The sequence below is a fragment of the Pteropus vampyrus genome, unplaced genomic scaffold (genome assembly GCF_000151845.1).
Source record: "Pteropus vampyrus isolate Shadow unplaced genomic scaffold, Pvam_2.0 Scaffold667, whole genome shotgun sequence".
Classification (NCBI taxonomy): Eukaryota; Metazoa; Chordata; class Mammalia; order Chiroptera; family Pteropodidae; genus Pteropus; species Pteropus vampyrus.
The window spans coordinates 361155-369429 of record NW_011889448.1 but is presented as its reverse complement, the minus strand read 5'-3'; the positions used below and the strand labels follow the sequence as shown (position 1 = coordinate 369429).

General features: G+C 37.2%; 1 non-coding gene across 1 annotated transcript; it reads right to left on the bottom strand.

Moving 5' to 3' along the window:
* Nucleotides 1-251: 251 nt before the first annotated feature.
* On the bottom strand, nucleotides 252-325 carry TRNAV-CAC. The gene has a single exon. It is a non-coding gene; the product is annotated as a tRNA-Val (tRNA).
* Between the last annotated feature and the right edge of the window lie 7950 nt (nucleotides 326-8275).

The following is an 8275-nucleotide window of genomic DNA, read 5'->3' as shown; positions in this document are numbered from 1 at the left end:
AAATCCGTGATTTAAAGACACTGCACTAGGTTGAGCCTTGAGAATGGAATCTCTGTCTTATTCATCTCTCGGTTGTTTTTTTTTCCCCTCTTTAATCCCCACCCCCCCCCACTTCTACCCCTGACCTATGGATGTTGCCATTTCTCCTTAAGAATTGGAACTCTGAAGGTGGGGCATCGCCTCCCACATGCTTGCAGCATGCACCTGGGGCCTGGCGCTCCTGGGGCCTGGCACACCTGGGATATGGTCCGTGGCTCCACCTGGGGCATGAACCCAGGACCTTCTGCATGTGAAGCAGACATGCTAACCACTACACTACGGAGCCACCCTCATCTCTCAGTTATTTGATCATGCATCATTTCCTAACACTGGTAATAAAATGTTAAAACAATAGCAACAATGATAATGATGACCATGGTAATACTGGTTAATCCGTGACACTTTCCATATGTCAAGCACTGGTCTGATGGCTTTATAGGGGTTATTAAGCTCATTTAATGCGTAAGAAAACTGAAGTACAGAAAGGTTAAGTAAATGACCTAAAGTCATACAAGTTGATAAAATTAGGATTCCCACCCAGGCTGTCCATATCCACAGTCTACTTTTAAACCTTCTGCGGCCATGCTCAATACGCATTTGCTGCCTGGATCAGTGAGTCCCAGTCTAAATGTTCCCTGTCTCCTTTTCCGTTTCACTGTTGGACCTTTTCTTGGGGGCTGCACTTTACCTTTTACCTACAACTCCCATCAGTTTGGATTTTAAATCCCTTACATGCAACGTCCCATACACTTTGCCTTTCCCCTGCTTTATTCTACCAAGGAGTTCCTCAACATCTTTCATAGTCTTCATCTCACATGTAATCAATCTTGGCATGAAGATGGTCACTTGAGTCTTAAATGTCACCTAGTTCATTTCAGATCACAGCAATCCATTTTCAGGTCCAAGAATACTTGCTTGTAAAGTGCTTTCATCTCAGTTACCAAGAGAATAGAAGAAGGGAAGTAAATATCACAATGGAATAGTTGTATAAACAAAAGACCTTCTGATAGCTGTTGTGGTCAGTCATTCTACATATGAATCAACAAATGACTGAATTTTCATTTGGATCATTGAGTTCTTCCAATTTTTTTAGGGGCTGCATTTTTTTCTTTGTACACTATAAGATGTGATGGAAATAATATTTAGAATTTCATTTTGTCACCCTCGGAAGAATGACACTCCAGTATTTTAAAAACTGCCTCCTCAATATTATTCTGTAAGCATAGTCCATAAAGTAACAGGTATCAGGTTCACAGCTGCATGGCAGCATTAGTGTTTAATTGTTGTGTTATTGCAGCAGGATACAGTCTGTAGTCATCGAGATCTCACAAAGAGAATAGGTAATGAGCGAATTTAATAGGTTGATATTTACACTTTTTATCAGAAATGCTGAGTTATTTTCCACAAACTTCCAGTTTTTGGTAAAACCTCAGGTTGGAGAACAACTTCCATTTGACGTTGATGGAGCTCTCATCATTATGGGATTTAAACCCCAAATATAAGCAGGAAATATAAAGCAACATTAGTAATACAGGCTAATAGTTGTGTGTTTGATGTCACTGAAGGCATATTGATTTGACAATTAAATTACTGGCAGCAGAATTGAAGGTTTTATGTGAGAAAATAAGTTGGTATATGGTATTGACTGAAGACATGATGTTTGCAGTTGGTCAAAGTGGTACAATTTGAAAATAAAGTTACTTGAAGAATCACTATTTTGTTGATTCTACTTTTATTACAGAAAATTCCAAGTATGTGAAGAAATAGAATAATTAATCTCCATGCACTTGTCATCCAGTATATCCACTCATGGTCAACCCTGCTTCTATATATGCCCATTCCCTTCCCTACCTTTCATATTATTTTGAAGAAAATCTCAGACATTTTATCATCTACAAGTATTTCCTATTAATTTCTAAAATAAAAAATAATAAGCATGATAGCACTATCATCTCTAAAAATTAACCATAATTTCTTAATAAATCAGTACATATCAAATATTCATTTCATGTTCAAATTTCCAGTAGTTTTATAATTTTCATATTTTTAACTTTTATTTTAAAGTAAGTATATAAACTCACAGTAAATTTCAACAATAGTAGAGTCCTGTGAACTCTTACCATGATGTTGTCCCCAGTGGTGACATATTTTATAACTGTAGTAAAATACCAAAACAAGGAAATTTACATTGGCGAAATGCTGTTTACTAGATTACAGTTTCACTATTTTTTGTATGCGTTTGTGTGTGTGTGTGTGTGTGTGTGTGCACGTGTGCATGTGTGTTTAGCCAATTTGAACTCATGTATGGATTTGTTTAATGACCACTGCAACCAAGATTTAGAACCGTTCCATCACACAGAAGACCATACTTGTGCTTACCCTTTTGAGTCTGATCCAACCTGACAAAACTTTGCCTACCCCTGACAAACCATTAATCTGTTCTCCATCTCTATAGTTTTGTCACTTTGAGAAGGTCATATAAATGGAATCACACACTGTAACCGTTTGAGGTTGGCCTTATGCACTAAGCATAACATTCTTGAGATTCATCCAAGTTGTTGCATGTATTAAAACCAATAATAATAAAGTCAGGGTCCAAAATTTGTCCATCTGACCCCAAAGTCTTTTCTTAACAACAATACAATGCTGTCTCACATGACAAATGAGACATTAAAATCATTAGCTAATGAATATAATTCTGTATATTATAATCCTTGTTTTTAAATTTTTCATTTTAAGTGTTAAATCAATTAAAATTTACCAAAACTGGGGAGCATAGATGATCTTCATTGTGTTTTACATAGGAAAAAATGGTAATTTTAAAAGTAGAGTTTAATAAAATATCACCATAAATAAATTTTAACAATTATATCAGTAAGCTCCATAATTTTCCTTTCAGTTAAATCATATTAAGAAAATTCTAAGTTGCTCTTCTCCCTTTCCCTCCTCCATTATTAAACAAGGCAAGTAGGACTAGCTTTGAGGGACTAAAGTTAGACTAACATCACAGTGGCGTAAGATGCCCTGCTTTTTGCCCTCCCCTTTGAACAGTTAAAGTTTGACATTCATTCCTGAACAAAAGTGGCTCTGTGGGACTTATGGGATTCAGCACCATATGTCAAGGGATTTGAGAGGAGTCTCGTCCATCTGTGCATTGGGTAATAGGCAGATAGACCACTTTCAGCCTGTGGAAACAGCAGGAACCAATGAACTTGCCTCAGTCCCTCCTGCCACAGTCCGGGAAAGTCTGTCAAATTCTGACTTGGGCAGACACCCACTAGACTAGAGAACCTTTGTAGAAGTCCAGGCTTATCATCATATCTTTATCCATGACCATTTTACATCTTTTTTTTTCCTTAACAGATAATTATTGTTTTACTCCGAGGGTGCTTATCTTCAACAAAAGGTACCGTCTTAGGGACAGGCACTCTGGGATATAGGCCTCTGATGACATTAATAACTTTGAGATCATACTGTTGGACTAATTAAAGATTTTTAGAACTCCAGTTGAGAGAGCTGATGGATTCATTAAACTGTTAACCCAAGATCAAATAGAACAAGACTCAGAGGGGACTGAATGACCTAATGAAGAATGATTATAATTTTTATGGCTTTTTTTGGTTTGTTTGGAACATTGTTGGTTCTTTAACATTCTGTTTTCTGGATTGAAGGAACTCTTTTTTCTCTATCTAAAACATAACAATTTAGCAGAGTACACTTTTGTAAACACAAATAAAACACTTATTTCTCTCCTCCCTGATTCCTCCAAAATTCAGAAATTATTATTGAATATTCTTATTTATGTTAATATAAATATTCACATAGGTTCTATTACAGTCTCTCTTCCTTATAATTGGAAACATTGGTTACATAATGAAGGCTTTGACTGGAATGTCATAGTGAGAATAATGTGCATAGATTCAGATATGACCAGGTTTGAGGAATTAAGGTTGGCTTTGTAGAGCCATTACAGAGTTCCCAACCTAACAGATGAGTAAGGAAGTTGACTTCCTGGCAAGCCCAGGACCTTAGGCTATTTTGAGACCTGGAAAAGAGAGGAATTCATTCAACTCTATGGGTACTTCAGTTGAATTCTGATGGTGAGTTTTTGGCTTTGCATCTAGCCTCAAGAGGCTTTTAAAAGTCAGATCTTAGATTCTTTAGTAAATATTCCAGCAAAGAAAACATATGAAAGGGCTATGTGGTCAATTATCATTTTTTTTCCTGCACTTATGTAAATGATTAAGCCAAATTTAATGAGACTAGACTTATAAGTAAGAGTTCTCTTACTTTGATTATCTTTAATCTTGTCTCTCATAGTCATTTTGCTCTGAGGCCAGGGCTAAGGCAAATGGAAATTACACAGTGATACTCCTCCAGGAAGGCTAAACAGGAACCCCCAGAATGAGAATGTCATTCTGCCCCCACTTCTCTGGAAACAGACTGCCTGGCCATTAGTGCCAGCAATTGTATAGCCAACTGAAATTTCAGAGAGCTTGGAGAAGCAGTTAGGTGTAATAGGATTACATTTGAGCCCGTATAGGTGAAGTATTGGGGAAGGTAATTCTCTCTGATAACTAGCTGAAAGACATATAGGCTGTTTTATCTATCTATTTATTTATTTAATTTTAAAATTTGTTTTTATAAAGTAAACCATATATTTCTTATTAACATACAGTGTATTGGATTGCAGACATGATCGATTTTCTACTAACTTATTTCGTGACTCCCATTGTAAATCATTCCTTCTAATACTATTGGAAAATTAAATATTCCTTATCTATTTTGTTTACCATTTTATGAGTAGTACCATAAACCACAATATCTGGCACATAGTAGATAGATAGATAGATAGATAGATAGATAGATAGATAGATAGATAGATAGATAGAAAAAAAAAGATATAAAATATAAGTAAAATATATTTTATTGCAAAATTAGTTGAAACAATCAAAATGCACACAATTAGAGCTTTAAAATTAATACATTTATTGGTTATTATTTCTAATGAGTCTTTGAAGATAATTATTTTCATATAATAATCCAAAAAAACATTTTTCAAATTTATCAGGAAATTTTCTATGTAGTAACATTATTTATGTTAAGATATTTAATAATCTATTAACATTTTTTGGCATCCACTATTTTATATTCATAACGTTCTCACTTTGAAATTAGACAAAATTAATTTAATAGAAATTTGCATTTGAGAATCCGTTGTATAGATACTAGTACCATTACATGTAATCATTTTTTTAATAATTGACATTTTTGGTAATTGCTAATAGTGAAACAGTTCCTAATGATATGACCTATTTGGAATGCTGAGAATCATTAAAATTATAGGAACATATAAACCACTTTAATGGATAAACATTCAACCAGGCAATAGTTCCTAATGTGGTTATATTTATCCTTACATTTTGGGCATTACAGCCATTACTGTTGACTAAAAATGACATGACCTGAGCAATAATATTGTTCACACCAAAGACAATAGTCACTCTGCACCATGGTAACATGGCTGTTAAACTGAGAGAATAATGCTTGCCTTATATTACTTCCAGAAATGCTGTGCGTGTCAGATTTAGCAGCTCTCTCATTTGTACTACTAAATTTGAGGTATGGATACAGGTCTTTTCCTGTATCTCACTCATTTGTACCAACTAAATGCCAGGTGGGTACTGGTCCCTTCATTCAGCTCCTGCACTGAATCCTCACAACAGCTCTAGGAGGGAGCTGGCATTATTTTTTACTTTTAGATGAAGAAACAAATTATTTTTCGTTTTCACATAGTAATTGGTTGCGTGGAATTTAAAACTGTTTTTTATAGATATGATCAAGAGCAGATGTTATTTCAGCTATAATATGCATAGATGACTAGATAGATAGTAAGTCTAAATGAATATTATTTTTTGTTGTATTTAATAAACCTCGAAGCATCAAGATCACTGTGGTAAATATCTAAATTCAGTCATTTACTTTAGAATTCACTGTTATTCCAAAGTCAAAATCTATTGATAACACGGTCTCTTTTTGCAAATTAGTTTTTTAGTTTATAAATGATTTCAAATATAAGCACTGTACTTTAAATGTACCTTAACTCTTTAAACTACTTGCTTTCTTTTTAAATAAATTAATACTTTTCACAAACAAAAGTGACAATATACATTACACTAAAAGACACAAAAACAATAGTGTCAAACATTTACATAATACGTATGAAATCAAAATTATTTAATTTTACAAATACCAGGGTTGCTCAATATTTTTTTTTAATTTTCATTCAATCGTGTACCACTTTCTGTTAAATTCCTACAATTTTTACCAGACTATTTAGTAATGCTTTTCTTTGCAGTTCACATTTTCTCAATTATGAACAAATTATCGGCACTTAAAGAAAGAAACATTTTCTTCTTCACTTCCCCCTAAACATGTTCCTTCTTCGTCATATTCTCTATTTCAAGTAAATAATACTATAGGCACCCTCCGCTGCACAAGAAAACATCTTTATACTACAACCCATCTATCACTGCATTTTATTGATTCTATCTGCTAAGTGTCTCTCAGATTCCCATTCCTCAACTCTCTCTCATGTGATTCTAAATTTGGGTTTATATCATGTTTACTGACTTAATACAAAAGCTTGTAAACTGGTATACCAGATTGTGGTTTCTCCCCATCACCCATCCAGTCTCTACATTACCACCAGATTTGACTTCCTGAAATATAAGTATGATTACATTACCCTAAGAGAGGAGAGGATGCATCTGAAAAATGCAAATAGAAGGGCTTGTAGAAATGACCCACTCAGCCAGTTATAGATTAACCACATCCTATAGATCTCTAAATGGCCTTCTGAAAACTCTTGCAACACCTACAAGACAAACGATTTGTAAATAGATAGGACCAGTGGTCTGGGAATTCCTTCCCCCTTGCAGCCCAACCCGAAACTCCTCCTCCCCATTCTGAGTCATGAGGTGCATGTAAAACCTCAGACAAAGGAATCACGTGCCCCTTGCATGGAAACTGCAAAGGTATATAAACTGTAAGAAATCTAACCAGGGAGAGCTCGTGCTCTGGTGCTGTTAAGCCCCACGTGCTCCGCCGGCTAATAAATTCTCCTTCCTCTAACAAAGTTGTCTGAGCATCCAATTTCCTCCATTGGGCGTCGCTTCCTGCAACAGATTTCTGGTTCATTGGCCGGGAAGCATGGAGGAACAGCGCCTGTGTTTGGCGGACTTCGAGTACTCCACTGGGGAAACTCTGACCCGCCCTGTAGGTGCGCCTGCTGAGTACCACAGGGGATTACCCCATGTGGACGCTTCACAGGACAGAAGGGGAAGCCCCATCTGCCAGTCCCAGCAAGGATCAAACAACAGAGGAACGAGAAAACTAGGATGGGTCAGAGCAGTGATAAGGAAAAACCGGGCAAAGGGTAGCTAGCTGAAGTTCTGCCCCACTGGGCAGAAGGGAGGCCCGATCACCCTCTGGAGAATAACTGAGCATACTCCACAGGTTAAGAGGAGCGGCTGCTTACTCTCCACAGGACATATTAGGAATGATGGGAGGTTGAAAGAGAGCAAGTACTGAGTGAGCGAGGCATACATGGGGGAGGTAGTTCCGACTCCTTCCCACAGGGCTGAAGCGAGTGTGGAATCCCGAACTACGGGTCTGTAGGGCGTCTCGTAAGGCTAAGAGGCAGATTGTATGCTGACAGCTTATATCAGCCTGCCATAAGCCAAGAAGGTCCGCTATCTCTGCGAGGAGAGCGGTTGGTGACAAAGCGAGTGACGTTCCCTCCAAAGTTTCCCCTACCTTATCCCCCAACCCTCTGTGTGATGTGATTATTGTCTATCGTGGGAGGCATGGGGTACACTGGGAAAGCCTACTCCCCTAGCCACAATGGTCAAGAACTTCAAGAAAAGGTATACAGGAGATTATGGGATCACTATGTCGCTAGGGAAATTGAAAACTATGTGAACTAGAATGGTCCACTTTTGGGGTGGGATGGCTGGCAGAAGGGTTCCCGGATAGGTCCCTTTTGCAAAAGTTATGGCAGGTAGTTACTAGAGATCTAGGCCATCCTGACCAGTTCCTCTACATAGATACTTGACTCGCTTTAGTATTGCACCCTCCCCTTTGGCTTAGAGGTCAAGTTTCCACCATGTTAGTAGCACAGGCAGGGAAGCGTTCCACCAAACCCAAAGAACAATTGCTGCCACCGGTGCCAGAG